The sequence below is a fragment of the Dama dama genome, chromosome 12, assembly GCF_033118175.1.
Source record: "Dama dama isolate Ldn47 chromosome 12, ASM3311817v1, whole genome shotgun sequence".
In the NCBI taxonomy this organism is placed as follows: Eukaryota; Metazoa; Chordata; class Mammalia; order Artiodactyla; family Cervidae; genus Dama; species Dama dama.
In genome coordinates, this window is record NC_083692.1 from 59,168,117 (window position 1) to 59,187,781 (window position 19,665).

The 19,665-nt window shown below is 46.1% G+C and overlaps 1 pseudogene; it reads right to left on the bottom strand.

The window, feature by feature from the left end:
* Positions 1-16,345: 16,345 nt before the first annotated feature.
* Positions 16,346-16,869, bottom strand: LOC133066388 (ferritin light chain-like; annotated as a pseudogene).
* Positions 16,870-19,665: the final 2,796 nt, after the last annotated feature.

Here is a 19,665-nt window from a genome sequence, read left to right on the forward strand (position 1 = left end):
CCCAGGGGAGCACTCTGCTGAACTGACCTCCTTCAGATCTGGAGGTTCCCCCACGCCTTCCTCCCTCAGAACACCTCTTCCTGGCCCCCTGTCAACCACCTGCTGCCCTTGTTTCCCTAGTCGATTATGGCTTTCTGTGCTTTTCTCTCTCAGGGAACAGTGTGATGCTCTTGGGGGTGGGGAGGTCCCGTTAGATTGTGGTTCATACAGGTTTTCATCAGCTCTGGATCAATATGCCCAATTGTTGATTCTCAGAGAGATGACTGAACAAGTGTCATTTCACCATATGGCCAACTTGTCAAGTTTACCGAAATAACCAGTTTACTGAAAGCTTGTTTCAAAGAGTCTCTCTGTATGAATATATTCATGCATGCATTTTCTCAAATACAGTCAGTGAATGTATTCTTCACGCATAGTCAGTGATTCTGAAGATGTCCAATAAATAGGAATTTATTTTAATGTAAATATAGTTAACAAATATATATTTGTTTTGGGCTAAATTGTGTACCTTGAGAATTCACATGTTGAAGTCCTGGCTTGCAATACCTCAGAAGGTGACTATATTTGGAGATAGACCTTTAAAGAGGTAATTAAGTTGAAATGAGGCCATTAGTGTACTGCGTGCTCAGTCGAATCGGTTGTATCCAACTCTTTGCGACCATCTGGACTGTAGCCCACCATGCTCCTCTGTCCACGGGATTCTCCAGGCAAGAATACTAGAGTGGGTTGCCATGCCCTCCAGGGAATCTTCCTGACCCAGAGATCAAATACATCTCTGTTGGCAGACAGGTTCTTTACCGCTGGCACCACCAGGGAAGCCCCATTCGGGTGGACCATAACCAAGTATGACTGGTTTCCTTACAGGAGGAGATTAGGACACAGTTGTATAACGAGGGAAGATGTGAAGACAGGGAGGAGGCTGCCGTTGGCAAGCCAAGGAGAGAGGCCTCAGAAGAAACCAACCCTGCTGGCACCTTGATCTTGGACCTCTAGCCTCCACTACTGTGAGAATATAAATTTCTGTTGCTTTAGCTAGTCTCTGGGACTTGGTTATGGCAGCCTGAGCAGACTAACACAATAATCTCATAGCTGTATTTTTAAATATGAGATGTATTTCATTAGTATTTTAAGGAATGTTTGATTTGCCAAAAGGTTTGAGTTATAGAGTAAATTAGGCTTCTTATAAATATATTTAAGAAGAACATATTAAAAGTCTTAACATAGAAGAAAAACAAAAATTGTTCAAATTCATTGACTCTTCTCAGGAAGAACATTTCTTGAAACAAAATTTTAGTAAGTGTGGCAAAGTGGCCTTTGATTTCCAGTGAATCTGGCTCCTTTTGGCTTATGGCCATCAGCCATCCTCTGTGCCCGGGGACTGGCAGTGCGGTACCCAGCGGTCTGGAGTGGAAATCTTGTTCCACTCTGAGCGCACACCAGACACTGTGCTAGATGCCTCCCCTGTGCTAGAATGTGATCCCCTGAATTCTCACACCAGGATTGGGAGACATACAGGTATCCCACGCTACATACAAGAATGTCAGAACTTGAATAGTTCCCCCCTGGTCACAGAGCTAATCACTGGGGAGACCATTCCGTTCTGATAGATCTAGGTGTAAGTCCCAGCTCTGCTGCATCCCGTCTGTGTGACCTAAGGCAAGTACCTTAACTTCTCTATACCTTAGTCTCTTCTTGGTAAAATGGGGTCAGTACTGCTGTTCCCCATGTAGGTTGTTGGATGTAGTAAATGAGATGATATATGTACGTGGCACAGAACCTGGCACATACGATGTCCTCAAGTGTTAGCTGCTACTGTGAATTTAGGGAATACAATAAATATAACACCAGACATTGTATAGTAGTGTTTACAAGGTGCTTTCAGTTTTTCAGACAAGGAAATCAAGCCTAAGAGAAGTTGAGGGACGCAGTCTGACACCCCCCAAGTCTTTATTCTATTTAGGCCTTCACCTGGTTGGTGAAGGCCACCTGTATAAGGGAGGACAGTCTGTTTTACTGAAAGTTTACCAATTTACATGTTAACCTCAACCAAAAAGCCAGGCTTCAGCAATACATGAACCGTGAATGTCCAGACGTTCAAGCCGGTTTTAGAAAAGGCAGAGGAACCAGAGATCAAATTGCCAGCATCTGCTGGATCATTGAAAAAGAGAGTTCCAGAAAAACATCTATTTCTGCTTTATTGACTATGCCAAAGCCTTTGACTGTGTGGATCACAACAAACTCTGGAAAATTCTGAGAGATGGGAATACCAGACCACCTGACCTGCCTCTTGAGAAACCTGTATGCAGGTCAGGAAGCAACAGTTAGAACTGGACATGGAACAACAGACTGGTTCCAAATAGGAAAAGGAGTACATCAAGGCTGTATATTGTCACCCTGCTTATTTAACTTATATGCAGAGTACATCATGAGAAACACTGGGCTGGATGAAGCACAAGCTGGAATCAAGATTGCCGGGAGAAATATCAGTAACCTTAGATATGCAGATGATACCACCCTTATGGCAGAAAGCGAAGAAGAACTAAAGAGCCTCTTGATGAAAGTGAAAGAGGAGAGTCAAAAAGTTGGCTTAAAGCTCAACATTCAGAATACGAAGATCATGGCATCCGGTCTTATCACTTCATGGCAAATAGATGGGGAAACTGGCTGACTTTATTTTTGGGGCTCCAAAATCACTGCAGATGGTGATTGTAGCCATGAAATAAAAAGATGCTTACTCCTTGGAAGGAAAGTTAAGATCAACCTAGACAGCATATTAAAAAGCAGAGACATTACTTTGCCAACAAAGGTCCCTCTGGTCAAGGCTATGGTTTTTCCAGTGATCATGTATGGATGTGACAGTTGGACTGTGAAGAAAGCTGAGCGCCGAAAAATTGATGCTTTTGAACTGTGGTGTTGGAGAAGACTCTGGAGAGTCCCTTTGCCTGCAAGGAGATCCAACCAGTTCATCCTAAAGGAGATCAGTCCTGGGTGTTCTTTGGAAGGACTGATGTTGAAGCTGAAACTCCAGTACTTTGGCCATCTGATGCAAAGAGCTGACTCACTTGAAGAAACCCTGATATTGGGAAAGATTGAGCGCAGGAGGAGAAGGGGATGAGGATGAGATGGTTGGATGGCATCACTGACTCGATGGACATGAGTTTGGGTAGGCTCTGGGAATTGGTGATGGACAGGGAGGCCTGGAGTGCTACAGTTCATGGGGTCGCAAAGAGTCAGACATGACTGAGCGACTGAACTGAACTGAACTTGACCAAAAACACCCTTGCAGAAACATCCAGAATATTTGATTAGTAATCTAGGCTCCGTGGCCCAGCCATATTGACACATAAAATTAACCTCACAGTGTCTTTGCTCAGAAAAAACAAGGATGTGCTGAGAGTTTATGCATAGCATTCACCCTTAGGCCTACTCCCTAAGTGCCCTGAATAAGGTTGAGTCTTTCAACCCATCCTTTCTCCTCCAGAAGAAAAATGCCATAGTGAAATAATTTACTTAGTTTCGTTTTCAGACTAGTCACTTGTATCAGGCAGGTAGAGTTATTAGTGAACACTTTTTGTCATTTCTTTTGATATGGCTGTGAATGTTTTGATTATACATTAAATATAAGCTTGCATGCAACTTAATGAACAGAGGAAATGTGTTTATATTCCCTTCTTTAATTATGGTACTTGTTTAAGTTTAGCTTAAGCATTGCTGTTTTTTTAAAATCAGTTTTATTTTGCTAGAAAAATTTCAAAAACAGATTTTTAAAACAGTCTGTTTTTATGTAGAGATGTTATAAAATGGAAAGCTAAAGACTACTTCATAAACTGAGGTATGACCGTCTTGCATATCAAGGAAAGGACACACCTTGAAGACTGGTCTTTAGCATAGGGCCAAAAATCAGCCTCTTAAGTGTTAAAACTATAAAACAGAAGCCATAAGGCAACAGCTTTGTGGCTGTGTTAAGATGATTATAGTTATGAGATAAGCTGGCTGAGGTCAGTAAGTAGAAATTCTCATCTAGTGAACAGTGCAGATTATACTACTACAGGAGTACTCAGCTATGCAGATACCTGAAGCAGGCTGAAGGAAGGACTCTAATAAAACCTAACTCCTTACATTTATATGGCACTCTTAAGATTTTTAAACATCTTTCATTTACATGAATCTGATTTGATCCTTGCACATTGCCCCATGCTGCAGTAGTGCCAGACATCATTCTTCCCATTGAGACTCAGGAGAGCTCCTGTCTTATACGGTGGCAGAGTGGCAGGGAACAGGCCAGACCAGATGGGCTTTCTTCGGCATCGTCATCAGTCCGGCATCTTTGTTGGGTGCCTGGGACGCACAGCCAGGGTACAGGGGTGGGTGAAGGAGGAGAGTGGACAAAACACAAGTCGTGGCTGATCTTGCTAACTGGCCCTCCTCAAAAGTCACTGGCATCTGTTCAAAATGGCATTTCCTATTTTGATTTTGAGATTTGGCATCATTAATATAATTGGGCAGGCCTGCACAGAACTGGTAAAGTCAGAAGAAAAAAAGAGAGGGAATGAACACTTGAACATGATATACAGACTCCTGCCTTGAACACCTGAACATGATTTACAGACTCCTGCCTTTCTCACTACCAAAAAAAAAAAAAAAAATCCTCCCAAGCCTGGAGGGATAGAAGAGGAGGGTGAGGGAAGGAGCGCCGCTGGTGACAGGTTTTCTCCGGAGAGGAGGGAATCACACCCTCAGAGCTGTGAAAAAATGAATCATGTCTTTGCTATCAAGACTTCGCACAGATTTTCTGGGAAACTTGTCATTGAGGATACAATAGAGATGACTGTCCTTTTCAGTAGTATAGCAGTTTCTGGAGGGAACAGTGTGAATCAATCTGGGGGATTAAAATGCAAATTAGATGAAGATTAAAGGTGTGTCATATGGCTTTTGTGGGCTGTGTTTACTTTTCTGGAGGCCAGGACATCTGCCTAATTGAAAGAGACAATGTCACATTTGGTTGCAAAAGTATAAACTGGTGATGACTTTGGTCCCACCTTTCACATTAGGATCAGGGTCTTCTCTTCAAAAGAGTAGAAAAGAGCATCTAGGCAGTACCTCTCAGTTTACAAGGCACTTCCATGGGCATCGTTATACTTAAGCTTCACTAAAGCAGATTTATGGGGCCTGCTTTCTGTGTGAGATAGCTTACAGTCACAGCTGAGGGCACCTGTTGGTGGGCTTTTAGCTCAAAGCCCACGCTGTCCACTTCATCACAAGATAGGCCCACTCAGTCTATAGACAAGGGCAGAGTGGTTGATTTCTTATCGGCTCCATGTTAAGAAGATAACCATCTCAATTTGCCTGAGACTGAAGGGTTTCCCAGGATCTGGGAAAAACCTGAGGCAAATTGGGACAACTGGTCACCTTATATTAATATTTTCAGAAGTCCTCATAGGATATTCTTCAAGAGTCACATTGAATGCTGAGGTTTTTTGGGGTGGACACAGCCATATATGCGTGGGATTGGTGTTTAATTTTCTCCTCAATATTTGCAGGCATTTAAAAATTTTAACATTTTGCTAGTCTCCTAAGATTGTCATTTAGACTGTTTTTCTTCCTCATTTTTTCTTACTTCCTGCTTGTTGTTGTCTTAAACCCCCAAGGGGTAAATGGGGAGGAGGGATGCAAACAGGAAAAAAGTGAGTAAAGGAAGACTTCCAATTTTTAAATGTGATTTTGGTTGTGGTATGTTGAGGACTAACTTGTTATCATAATTCTCCAACTTGAATATGGTGGTGGACAGCCTCTTAAGACAGCCCTCCAATGATTCTGCCTCTTGGTATGGATGATCTGGTGTAATTCTCTTCCCTTGAATGTGGATTTGTCTTGGAGAGTTCCCCTCTCTCTCCCTCCCTCTCTGTATGTCTTTGTCTCTGTCATCCCTAGCTCTGGGAAAAGGCATCAGCCCACGTGTTGAAGAACTGACGTTTCCACCTAATAGCCAGAAAGGACCTGAGCTTGGAAGCAGGTTCTCCAGCAACAGAACAGTCTTTAGAGATGTTTGCAGCCTGAACCAACCCCTTGATTGCAGTATCATGAGAGAAGCTTAGCCAGAATCACAAAGCTGTCAATCCCAAATTCCTGTTTCACATGAACTGTGAGACAATGTGGTTGTTTTCAGCCTCTGTGTTTTAGGGAATTTGTTTGGAGGCAGTAAACAACTAATACAAATGTGCGTCAGAATCACCTAGACAACCACCTTGATAAAATGTTTATTTCTGGGTCCTACCCCTGGAAATTATATTCAGTAGATGTGGCCTGAAGTCTGCTTTTTCACCAGGAAACCCAGGAGAATCAGAACTGAGGAATTTCTGCTTGAGAGCACATTGCAAGATAAGCACTCCCTGGGAGGGCCTAGGGGAGGGAATACTGTAAGGGTGTATGGTTGCCAGATAAAATACAGGACACCCAGTGCCGTTTGAATTTCAGATAAATAACAAAAAATGTTTTAATATAAGCATGCCCCTTGCAGTATTGGGGACATATTTATACCAAAACATATTTGTTATCTGAAATTCAAATTTAGCTGAGTGTTCTGTATTTCTTCTTGTTAAAAACCAGAGGGAAAGCCCCACCCAAAGAAAGGACCACCTGGAAATAAAGCGGCGCCTTCCTTTCGCAGATGGCAGGATTTTGATCCCTGAGGGGCCGACGGGACTGCAGGTTCCTGGCTGGGCCCTGTGCCTCTGCAACGCCCAGGGCAGGGCGCGGACTTAGGACGCGTGAACTGTTTCTGTGAAGGTTAGGGGTGGGGGGAGGGGGCGGTGTGCAGAACTGCTCAGGAAGTCCTCCCACGTGGCCCCGCCCACCTCTGACAGGTTGGGCCCCGCCCCTCGGTGCCCCAGCGACGGGGGTAAGGAGGCCCTGTGCCCCCAAGTCCCTGGAGAGCCTGGACCCCGCCTTTGCAGGGGCAGCGGCCTGGTGGATGCACCACACGGCGCCCAGAACCCGCTCCTTTGGGTGCTGATGGCATCAGGCTTTTCCAGAGCAGTGAATGAATGCCAGTCTTCCCCCACATCCCTCCAGGAACTCAGATGAATGCAGCTGCTCGTAATAACTGTGTGTTTCTCATTCTGAGCCTGCCTTAGTCTCTGATGAGTTCTGTTGGAGCTCTCGGCCCTGTGAAGAGGAGAATGGTTCCAGACATCCCTTATGACTGCGGTTGTAAGAACGCTGGTTCTCACTTCTGTGTGTGCTTTCTTGTCACAGGGAACCGTCTTAATTCCGATGTGCTAGTTTTCCACTGAAATATTTTCAAAGAGATGGAGAATGAATGAGAATGTGTGTGAGAGAGAGAGAGGGAGCTTGGCCGCATAGACTCAAGTTCTGAAGGCAGGGATAGAAGATAAAGGCTCAGAAAATGTGCAGCTGCAGTAGAATCGGAGGCTTAAATATGTGCTTTGAAACCAGATACCGAAAGTGAGGTCACATCACTGCCGCCTTGCCCAGCGGCCTGACTCAAACTGAAAAGCCACAGGAGGGAGCTGAATCTGGGGAGCTGAATCTCTCTCTCCAGTGAGACTGTCGAGGGCCTTGAGTTTTTGAGAGGAGGGGAGGCAGTTTGGAATCAAAAGTACAGAATGTCTGTCTGCCTTGGAGGCTCTCAAGAGCCTGAAGAGAACGCTTGTTGCACTGCTTCATAAAATCAGCCCACCCAAAACAGATTGGAAAAGCAGAACCGCCAGGACACAGTGCCATAACACACTTGGGATGTCAGGAAGCGGCCCACAAGAATTGCCCGGTCCCAGGACCACGGCTGACTGCGAAGGCTTGGGAATGCAGTAAGCTAGATGTATAGACGGTGTGGTCAAGCACTGGGAGGGCCTCGGTCGCCTGGCTCGGGTTCCTCTTCCACAGGAAAGAATCTAGGCTCCCTCTTTGGCCTTCACCGTGGCCTCTCTGGGTGTCTGAAAACTAATAGCTACCTCAGAAGTTTATTGTGAGCTTTAGAGTCATGATGTATGTAAAGCACTTGGCACTTAGCACTAATAAATGGATGCTGTTTTATAATTTCACTGTGTCTGTGTTTAGGTGTGGGGTGGCAATGCTGGGGTCAGAGGGGAGTATTTTAATATAGTTTTTAAAAAAAGAGCCCAGCTTCCTGATACAGGGTTTACATCTACATAGGGCCTTTTGGAAGGGAAAGAACCACTGCACCTTTTAGTATAATCTGTTTGTTTTAGAGATATCTAAAGACACAGACAGGTGAGGGCTTGCTTAGGATCCCACAGCCACCTCCTTTCTGGAACCCCCTATCCTGTTAACAAGGTAGAGAAACTGCCATGCTTTCAGCCTAAAAACCCCATCGAGATGGTATAACTTTTCTGCAGCAGCAAATGGGAATTTCCAACATATTGACTCCAGCGCTCTGTTGGGCTCGATTCAGTCACCGCCGTGGCTACCACCACCACCACCACCAAGAAGGGCTACTAAACTTTTTGTTAATGAATGAAAGTGCTACATTCCCAGCCCTGTGAGAAGAACTAATAATTGTGTACAAAGGCAAGTCTGGGTTTGAAATTAATGACTGTGGGAGTCTGAAGTGATTTTGAGATAAAATGAATAGTTTATATTAATTTGCATTGCAATAGACAACACTGGTTAGGAATAACTGCTCAGTTGACTTTAAGAGACAAAGATCAAGTCTATTATTTTAATTCACTGCCTCAGGAAGCTAGTAGAGGGGAGGGGCAGTGAGGAGTTTGAAGCTTTTAATGCTTACTGTGCAGAAATAATGATTTTTGTGAAAATAGATTAGCTTTTAAGGTTGTAGTAACATTGGTTAAGCACTTGGTGTATATTTTGCCTATATTTACTTGTTTCATCATCACTACAACCTTAGGAGATAGGTGCTAGAATTATCTCCATTTTATATATGAGAAAACTTAAGACCAGAGAATAATTTATTCAAGATCAAATAGCTAATAAATGGCATCACCAGGACCAAATCTTGGAATTTGTCTGCAGAGCCTTGCTCCTACACACTATCCTCTACCACCTTGATCTCCCAAGGTACCAAACCCAAGAGACCAGGAACTCTTGACATTCATCACGAGCATATACTTTTCATCACATTGCTGTTCCAAGATTACATATGGAGCTGACTCTTCTGGTCCTTAATGCTCTAGTGTGTGAAGGAATACCTCATTATGGTTTTGATTTGCATGAAATGTGTATCAGACCTTCCTGGGTCAGATTAAGCTAAAGTTACTTTGACTTTCTTCATCCAAGTCACCCGAGAATCCAGCAGTTCCTTGGACTTGTGGCTCCTGGTGTGTAGGTAAAGAATACCCTGGGACTGTCTGACTTCCCTTGAAGCTGTGCAGCAGTAGAGAAACAGACTGGCTACAGATTTGTCAGTGGAGAAGATGAAGCTAAGGGCTTTAAGAAGTAATTGTCGCTTAGCTATGAACTTCCCGCATAAATTCCATCCTCATCCTTCATCACTAAGGATGGTAACAAGTCAACCACACTCCTAACCTAGTCTGTACCTGCCATTCTTGGAAGGCAGCAAATCAGATGATGCCTAGCCTAATCAAAACTCTTACTTAGATGCTAGATAATTAATCTCCCAAGGCGCCAGGCCCTTATCATTCCGCTAACAAGATGTGCTGAGTGTCTACCCCGTGTCCAGTCCTGGGCCAGGCACTGTGGGAGACATAAAAGAAATAGAAAGTGTTGGACACGGGCAAATTACAGCAGGAAAGAGTAGAAGCACTGAATAGCTGGGAAACTGCTAGCGCTGTTGAGGAGGGAGGTGGTGAAGGCCTGGGCTAGGCAGTGCTAGCGGAAGTTCGAGAGAAGCAGCAGTTAGGGAATCACCAAGGGATGCGCACGTCAGGCTAAGCGTCACTGCCACGTGCAGAGAACACGGGCGGGGTCCAGATCCCACCTCACGGCTGCACGGCCCCAAGACCTCGACCGTTCTGAGCCTTGGTTTTTCACTTCTGAAATTAGGACAGTCACCCTGCCCTCCCCTCCCGGGATTATTGAGAAGATCAGTGAGTTAGCATCAGCCCCTGGTCTGTCTCATTGTGGTGAGTGCTCAAAACTGTTGGTTCCCTTCCTCATCTCCCCACATGGTCGCCTGTAGAGAAGAGCGGAAAGACGAGGGCCAAGCAGTGACATCAGCTTTCCAGGTGGTACCATTAAGCAGATGGGAAGGGTTAGCAAGGGGAACTATTCTGATAGGGGAAGGTAGGTTGATTTTTAAAATTTTGGTTTGACGTGATGGTGGGATAGTCAGACTGGGAGCTAGAATCCCAAGGGCTGACAGCTGGCAACAGGGAACAGGGAGGCAGGAGTCCTGGGAAGGGAAACGGGTCGTTCAAGCCACACGTGACTGAATTCCTAGAAGCTGCAGCAGCTGTGGCTGAGGTGAGCAAACAACCTGAGCCCTGGGCTCAGTGATGACGACCCTAAAGATGAAAGCAACCTGACATCACTGACTGGGCCCCACAGAGCCACCTGGACGTGACGGCACCCACACCAGTCTCCCGGTTGCTTGCTCACAGCATTTCACAGTTTTGAGTTGACAAGAGCAAGGAGATTGGTGTCGGAACCCACTGTTTCTACTCTGACGGTACACTGAAGTGTGTCTGTGGGTCCCCTGGATTGTTAAGTCCCAGAAATAGATGTATTTTATTTGACTATGTATATCAAATGGGTTTCCTGCTGAGCTGGGGCCAAAAACAAGCAAACAAAAAAACCATTCTATTCACATTTACTGAGTTCCTCCCAGAGGCCAAGTGCCTGGCAGGCACAAGGCGCTCTGTGTGTGTAGAAGTGGCACTGAAAGAGGTCATGGGAAACTCAGAAAGAAGTGACCAGACCATCATCCCCAGGAGCTCTCGGTGACCAGCTGGCTGGCACCATAATTATACCACTGGTCCCAGGTGAGAGATCCCCAGCCCCCTACTTTCTTGAAGACAATCAGGCTAAGTCATGACTTCTGAAAGCAGCTGATAGCAACAGAACCAGCAGCACAGTTAGAGGGGGAGGAGGGAGTTAAGCTCCCTTAACTCTGGGAGCTTGAGCAAGTCAACCTCCCTCAGTTGTGTCCGACTCTTAAGGACCCCATGGACTGTAGCCCACAAGACTGCTCTGTCCATGGGCTTCTCCAGGCAAGAATACTGGAGTGGGTTGCCCTGCCCTTCTCCAGGGGATCGTCTTGACCCAAGGATTGAACCCACGTCTCTTATGTCTCTTGCATTGACAGGCCAGTTCTTAACCACTAGCACCACCTGGGAAGCCCTCCTTAAGCTTCAGTTTTTCCTTTTATATAAATTCAGTAGCACAGAGAGAGCTCAGCTCTGCTGCACGCTTCAGTGAGCTCTCAGGAAAGCACATTGATGGAGAACTCTATGAAGACAGTCTTCAGTGCTGAATTCCAGGCCCATTGTGTTTGCCCCCGAGAGAAGCAGGTTCCTCAGGTCACCCCTCTGCCCTGAATCAGCATTAGAGAGGGCTGCTGTGAGAAAGTGGAATTTGTTTCCCATTTGCAGTGGGGTTGAATGGCAGGCCCCCCAAAGGTACACTCAACCCTAACCCCCTCCCCCACCACCTGTGAGGGTGACCCTATTTGGAAATAGAACCTTAGCAGGTGTGAGTGAGTGGAAGGCCTTGAGATAAGATCATCCTAGATTCAGTCAGTTCAGTTCAGCAGCTCAGTCGTATCCAACTCTGTGACCTCATGGACTGCAGCATGCCAGGTTTCCCTGTCCATCACCAACTCCCAGAGCTTGCTCAAACTCATGTCCATCGGTTAGTGATGCCATCCAACCATCTCATCCTCTGTCATCCCCTTCTTCTGCCTTCAATCTTTCTCATCATCAGGGTCTTTTCCAATGAGTCAGTTCTTCACAGAAGCTAGCCAAAGTACTAGAGCTTCAGCTTCAGTCCTTCAAATGAATATTCAAGACTGCTTTCCTTTAGGATTGACTGGTTTGATCTCCGTGCTGTCCAAGGGACTCTCAAGAGTCTTCTCCAACACCACAGTTCAAAAGCATCAATTATTCGGCGCTCAGCCTTCTTTATGGTCCAACTCTCACATTTATACATGACTACTGGAAAAACCATAGCTTTGACAAGACGGACCTTTGTCGGCAACGTAATGTCTCTGCTTTTTGATATGCTGTTTAGGTTGGTCATAGCTTTTCTTCCAAGGAGCAAACAAGCGTCTTTTAATTTCATGGCAGTCACCATCTGCAGTGATTTTGGAGCCCAAGAAAATAAAGTCTGCCACTGTTTCCATTGTTTCCCCATCTATTTGCCATGAAGTGATGCTGAAGCTGAATATGAATATGAAGCTAAATATGGTTATTGATATTTCTCCCAGCAATCTTGATTCCAGCTTGTGCTTCATCCAGCCTGGCAATTTGCATAATTTACTCTGCATATAAATTAAATAAGCAGGGTGACAATATACAACCTTGACAAACTCCTTTCCCAATTTGGAACCAGTCCATTGCTCCATGTTGAGTTCTAACTTGCTTCTTGATCTGCATACAGATTTCTCAGGAGGCAGGTAAGGTGGTCTGGTATTCCCAACTCTTTAAGAATTTTCCACAGTTTGTTGTGATCCACACAACAAATTTAGGGTGGGCCCTAAGTCCAGGGACTGTCCTAATAAGAGAAGGGAGAGGGAAAATCGAGACACAGAGGGGAAGGTCATGTGAGGACAGAGGCAGAGACTGGAGCAGTTGGTCTACAAACGAAGGAGCCCCAAGGATTGCCCGCAGCCTGGAGAAGCCAAGAGAGAAGCATGGAGCCGATTCTCCTCCAGTCGATTCCAAATCACAGTTAAACACATGCTCACAGGCCTTGAAGTTTTATTCTCAGGGGAAAGGCCTGGACAGTCTCATTGCCCGGGACCATCAACTTAATCTTCCTTGGTAATAACACTGCAATTTTGTGACAGTTCATGAAGCAAACCACAGCACCAGAGGGTCTGTCTCTGGCTTGCTGCACCAAGCGGTGGTTCTCAAGCTTTGGGACACAGAGAATCATGAGGAAGGCTTGTGAAGTCATGGACCCCCTTCCCTTCACTGTCTGTTCACACAAATTTCTAATTCAGTATGTCTGGGCGGGGCCAGAGAGCATGCAGGTCTAACATCCAGGTGATGCCTATGATCCCTGACCTGAGTACACGTGAAAACAGCAGGAGCTCAAAGCTCTGCTTCTCAAACTGCTGCACATTAGGATTACCTGTGTGTGTGTGTGTATGTGCGCGCACGCGTGCTTAATTGCTCAGTCATGTCTGACTCTGCAACCCCATGGACTGTAGCCCACTAGGCTTCTCTGTTCATGAAATTTTCCAGGCCAGAATACTGGAGTGGGTTGCCATTTCCTATCCAGCGCATCTTCTCAACCCTGGGATCAAACTCACATCTCCTGCAATTCGATTATCTGGGGGGTTTCTAAAATCCCCATGCCTAGGCTGCAACCCATACAAATTAAATCTCTAAGGGTAGGACCTGAGCATCAGTAATATTGAAAGCTCCTCAAGCAATTTTCATACACAATTACATTGAAAACCAGTGGCTTAGAGGCACTCCACCCCCAAGCAGAAGAGGAGACGGGAGGCTGGGAGAAGCCCTCTCCCTTGCAGCTGGGCCTGGTGGCCCACTCTTTGGAGGGTGTGAAGGAGGAGGCAGAAACCAGGTCCCTAAGGAAGCATGACCTCCCTGTGGCCACGGCCCAGGAGCTCCAGCCGGCATCCAACCAGAGAGGGAGGCAGTGGCTGGGATCCCGAGGCCGGGGTGTACAGCCCTGTTTTTGGCAACTTGCTTTATGGGTTTGATCAAGTTGCTTAACTGCTCTTGGCTCTCCTTTCCTTATCTATGAATGAGGGTAATAAAAATACCTATCTCAAAGCGAAACTGTAAACAATTAAAAGGAGAAAATCTCTTTGAAGCACCCGTCTTGGGCGCTATACAGGACAGACACTCCCGCAGCTTCCTCCTCACACTCACCTGAACTGGGTGGAGGGACCGGCCAGGGTGCTTGTCCCTTTGCTCCCACTTTCACTCTCAGAGGTCGGGACCTGACATCTTAGTCACACTATCTTTAGCATTAAAGGCGGTCTTTAGGACTCCCTCTTTTTTGTTTTTCATTCTTCCAAGTTTTTTTAAAAATATACATACCTACCCACCCACCCCCCTTTTTCAAAATGGTAATATACTTTTGTATATTGTAAAGCAAGCATTACTTGTTTTTGTTCACTTAACTATATGTTCTGAGGACTTCCCAGGTGGTGCTTGTGATGAACCCACTACCAATGCAAGAGACCTGAGTTCGATCCCTGGGTCGGGAAGATCCCCTGGAGATGGGAGTGGCAACCCACTCCAGGTTCTTGCCTGGAGAATTCCATGGACAGAGGAGCCTGGTGGGCTACAGTCCGTGGGGTTGCAAAGAGTCAGACACGACTGAGCAGCTAACACGTTCACCCTGTATCACTGGAGTAAAAAACTTAGAAAGGCAGAAGCCACTCCACACATTATGAACATTTACTTTTCTCTATAAAACAAAGCAGCCCCTCCCCAAGCCTCCTTTTGAAGGTGTTATAATCATTTAACAACTCTTTTGGTTTGGCTTGTGCCCCCCCAAATTTATATGTTGAAGTCCTAAACCCCAGTACCTTAGAATGTGACTGATTTGGAAACTGGGGCTTTAAAGAGGTAATTAAGTTAAAATGAGGTCTTTAGGGTGGGCCCTGATCCAGCAATGACTGGTGTCCTTATAAGAAGAGATCTGGAAACAGGAGGAGGGGAGGGGTGTGAAGGCAGAGGGAAAAGGTGGCCGTCTGCGAGCCAAGGAGAGATGCCTCAGAGGAAACCAAGCCTGCCGGCACCCTGATCTTCGACTTCTAGCCTCCGTTACAGTGAGAAAATAAAGTTCTTTTGGTTAAGCCACCCAGTGTCTGGTGCTTTGTTACAGTAACCCTAACAAACTAACACAAAAAGGAAGGTCTGGTCAGAAAAAAGAAACATGCTGTGGTCAGAGGCTAACTTGTTCTCTCTAGGATGTTGCTCCCAGTTGCTCCTGTTTCTTGTCACATACATTTCTCCAGCTGCCTCACTTCCTGATGCTTCTGCCAAGCCAGCACCCTCCTGGCATCTTTGCCTGTGAGGGGAGTTTTCTCAGGAGAGAGCGTCCTGCGTCTTGCACAGTTCAGAAGGCTCTGCAGTGGTGGATTGGCTGCAGCTTTAAATGGTGACAGAGCCACCAGCCTCCACGGGAAGACCACCCGAGCACCTGAGAGCTTTGACCCCACTGGGCACTCAGTGAGAAGTGTGACTCACCCTTCTGACCCGTCCTCTCGGGGAGCTGTGGCAATCTCACCCTAAGTGTATTCTGCCCCCCAACCCCCACCATTTTCATGGGAGGTAAATGTGGCGTGCAAAACGCATTTTTAATGACTGAGATCTGCATTTAACTGTATTTTCCATCTTTGCTGGGTCATTAAACCTTCAAATCCCTCGATATTTTAATGAATGTTTATAGTCCAGTGATGTATAGGTTTGTTCAAGTTTTCCTTCTCTCCACACTCCCCTGCCCTTAAGATGCCGCAGCAAGAGGGGGGGGGGGGTCATTGAACACACGTGCTGATCTGCATGGCTTCTTTCCTGGCAGCCTGTCCCCTGTGCTGGCAGTGATTACCGCAGAGCCAGCACACCCAGGCTCAGGTTCTAAAGGCTGGAAGGATGGGCCAGATGACCCTTGGAAAGCAATCAGAAGTGCCACATTAGAGCCCATGACACCATTCCTCACTAAGGTGTTGGGACAGAACATTGTCTCTTCAGTGGAGCCCCGGGAGAAGGGTTGGCCTGCATCTAGGACTGCGCTAGAGCGTCACCGAACCTGGCCAGTTCTGACACGATGAGGAGGAGGCAGGAGGCAGGAGCAAGGCCCACTGGGAACAGCGGATTCGAATCCCTTCACTGAGCGGAATAGCAGGCAGAATTGCCTACAGTGTACAAACAACTCTCTCTGTTAATTTTACTTTTGCTGAACATGTGGCAGTTTACAGGATGGCTGGATACAGTATGGTGTACAGAGAGCACCACACCGGGGTTGCAAATTCTGTTCAGCCACAAGCATTTTGAAGAATGCTAAGCCAAAGGGATTTAGGCCACATAGACTTTTTAAAAAATTGTTTTCATTTAGTCCAGGACTTGGGAGAGGGCTCCAGGGTGGTTAAAAAGCTGCCCAGGGGCTACAGAGAGATGCTCAGGCAGAAACCCTGATACCAGGGGGGATGCAGAGGGGTTCCTCAAAGGCTGCTGGGCTCCAGAGGCTCCTAGTCATGCTTGGGGGCAAGCCTTTCAAAGAGGTCCTCATCCAGCCCCACCTGAGGACCAGCCAGCCTGGGAGGTTAGTCAGTCAGCTGCCCATCTGCTTGATAAGTTTCACCTGCTCATCTAGGCAGCGGCTCTCCAGGAAGCCAGAGCTGGGAGTCCACACAGTCAGGACCAGGACATGCAGACCCAAAAGGCCTGGTTCAGGTTCTTCTCTATGAGCTTGATGGCTTTCATAGAGTCCAGAGTTTTACCCCACTCGTCTTGGAAACAGCTTCTGCACATCCTGGAAGATGGTGCAGCCACTGTGCTGGTTTTGCATCCTCAGGAGATGCTCAGGGACCTCGCGCTTCTCCTTGGCCAGTTCGCAGAAAAAGTGGCCCAGGCCCTCGAGAATCACATCACCGCAGTTGAAACAGACACCCAGGAAAAGGTAGGTGTGGGAATCCCACAGATGCGTGTTGATTCGGTGGTTGACTGCGGCCTCCACCTCTGTGGAATAATTCTGTCGAATCTGAGAGCTCATGGTTGAGTGGAAATAAGAGCTAAGCTCAAAAAAAGGTGTTGGCTGCTCCAGGGGCAGAGGATATCAGTGATTGGTTCTAAAGGTTGCGCCGACTGAAAAAGAAGTTGGAGGGAGGCTGGAGATTGGGAGAAGGGGTTTCCCTAGCTCTGTTCCATCCGAACACTTTTGAAGCAAACTGCAGGGCACACTGCCGGCCATAGACACTTCCAGAAAATAGAAATCCTTACTTAGGTTACTTTGTCTGAGGTTCAGTTTTCTCACCTGTAAAATGCATGCCTTTGGGTGGGATGATCCCAAGGTTCCCTTCTGGAGTCCCTGGCATAAGTGAGTTCAAGCTCAGGGCTCTTGACCAAGAGAGATCAACCATGGTGGTGTTGTTTTGTCACTTAGTCGTGTCTCTTTGCGACCCCATGGACTGCAGTACACCAGGCTCCCCTGTCCTTCACTATCTCCTGGAATCTGTTCAGACTCATGCCCAATGAGTCGGAGATGCCATCCAACCATCTCATCCTCTGTTGTCCCTTTCTTCTGCCTTCAATCTTTCCCAGCATGAGGGTCTTTTCCAATGAGTCAGCTCCTCACATCAGGTAGCCAAAGTAGTGGAGCTTCAGCTTCAGCATCAGTCCTACCAATGGATATTCAGGACTGATTTCATTTAGAATTGACTGGTTTGTTCTTCTAGCTGTCCAAGGGTCCCTCAAGAGTCTTCTCCAGCCCCACAGTTCAAAAGCATCAATTCTTTGGTGTTCGGCCTTCTTTATGGTTAAACTCTCACATCTGTACATGACTAAAAAACCATAGCTTTGACTATGTGGACCTTTGTTTGCAAAGTGATGTCTCTGCTTTTTAATACACTGTCTAGGTTTGTCATTGCTTTCCTTCCAAAGAGCAAACATCTTTTCATTTCATGGCTGCAGCCACCACCCCAGTGGCCTAGAAAAGCAGCAGCACCCCCGTGTTCTGCCTGGAAATCTTATAAAACTGAATCTGTAAAAGTAAGAAGTGAGACGAGAAATAGGTTCCATAAGGGAAAGCCTGGTAGTTCACACTGCTTGTCTCCAGGTTCTCTTCAGTTCAGTAAACCTGAATTTAGCACCTGGTAAAGACAAAACAGGTGCTCTGGGTTAGAAAGGTAAAGACAAACTGTCCCTGCCATTGTGGATCTCCCAATCTTGGTATAACGTTGAGTGTTTTATCACAAGTGAGAAAGCTGAGCATTTGGGTAGGGGGTGTTGAAATTCTTCGACAAAAACTGTTGTGTATCACAGTACGTTTTGGCCTTTAATTTCTAGACTCGTGTCTTCAGAGCCGTGGTAATCATTTATGCTGTTCGCCAAATATTTCCAGGTCTCCTACTGAGCATATAGGTGGGTCGTATTTTCCTGAGTCACAAAAGTTAAGTGTGGCCGTGTGACTTGTTTTATCAATGAAACGTCAATAGTGAGATATATTTGACTTCCAGGCAAAAGCCTTAAGTTCCATCACACGGCCCCACACGGCTCTTTTCCTCTGCCATGTAAGCAGACAGCAGGTGCTCACTCGTCTGTGCCTCTCAGCGAGGACGGAGTGGGAAGAGACCTGACTGATCCATGATGGGCATATAGTAGGATCAAGAAACACATTTTTGTTGTTTTAAGCCATAGAGATTAAAATAAGAAAATTTTACTATGGAAAATTTCAAACATATGAAAGCAGAGATGATAGTATTGTTGAACCTGCTATACCCATTACTTTAGATTCAACAATTATCAAGATATCGGGACTTGTTTGCTACTATAGCATAAGCTAGACAATTGTTGATTTTAGTCACTAAGTTGTGTCCAACTCTTTTGCGACCCCATGGACTGTAGCCCGCCAGGCTCCTCTGTCCATAGGGATTCTCCAGGCAAGAATATTGGAGTGGGTTGCCATGCCCTCCTCCAGGGGATCTTCCCAACCTGGGGATCGAACCCAGGTCTCCCACATTGCAGTCAGATTCTTTACTGTCTGAGCCCCCAGGGAAGCTTGATATGTACATGTTCAAACACAATCCATGGGGACATCGCAGTGTTTTCCATTCTGTCCCACTGGTCTGTCTGTCACTGAGCCGGTGCCATGCTGTACCAGTATGGATGTGCAGTGTCTTTGAGCAAGTCTCTCTTCTTTGCCCTTCTTTTTGAAAGTTATTTATTATTCCTCAAAAAGAAGTCCAACCGGAACTTTGAGTGAGATTCAGCTGAATTTATAGATTAATCATGAATTCAATTAGGTCTTTACAGAGTCATCTAAGATAAGTCATCCTCTATTAGGCCATACAGCCCAAAAGCATGGAATATGCTCTTATTAAGATCATTTTCTGTTTCCTTTATTAGAATTAAAAAAAAAAAAAAGTTTTGTGTAGAAGTTTTGTGTATTCTTGGTTAACCCCTATGTATTTTATAATTCCCATTGCTGTGGTGAATGGTATCTTTTCAGTAATATTTCCTAGCAGCTACTGTGGGTGGGGAGAGATGCTGTTAATTTGTGCAAGGTGATTTGTGCCTGGCAAACTTACTGAAACTTGTCAGTTCTCATTTGTTTCAACCTTTCTTTTCTCTAAGTTGACATTCTGTGTTTCCACTGCTACAGTAAAGAAGCAGCCACCCTATTTAATCTCTATGGTAGGTGGGTGGTGAGGGTTGTGGGTGTGACTCAGAGGAAGGAGTGGAAAATGCTTCCTCCTCCAGGGAGGGGCCAGGCCTCTGTGATGGGAACATCCAGGGTCTCCATGGCTTCAGAGACTTGTAGTCAGGCCACTGACCACTGTGATGGGAGAAA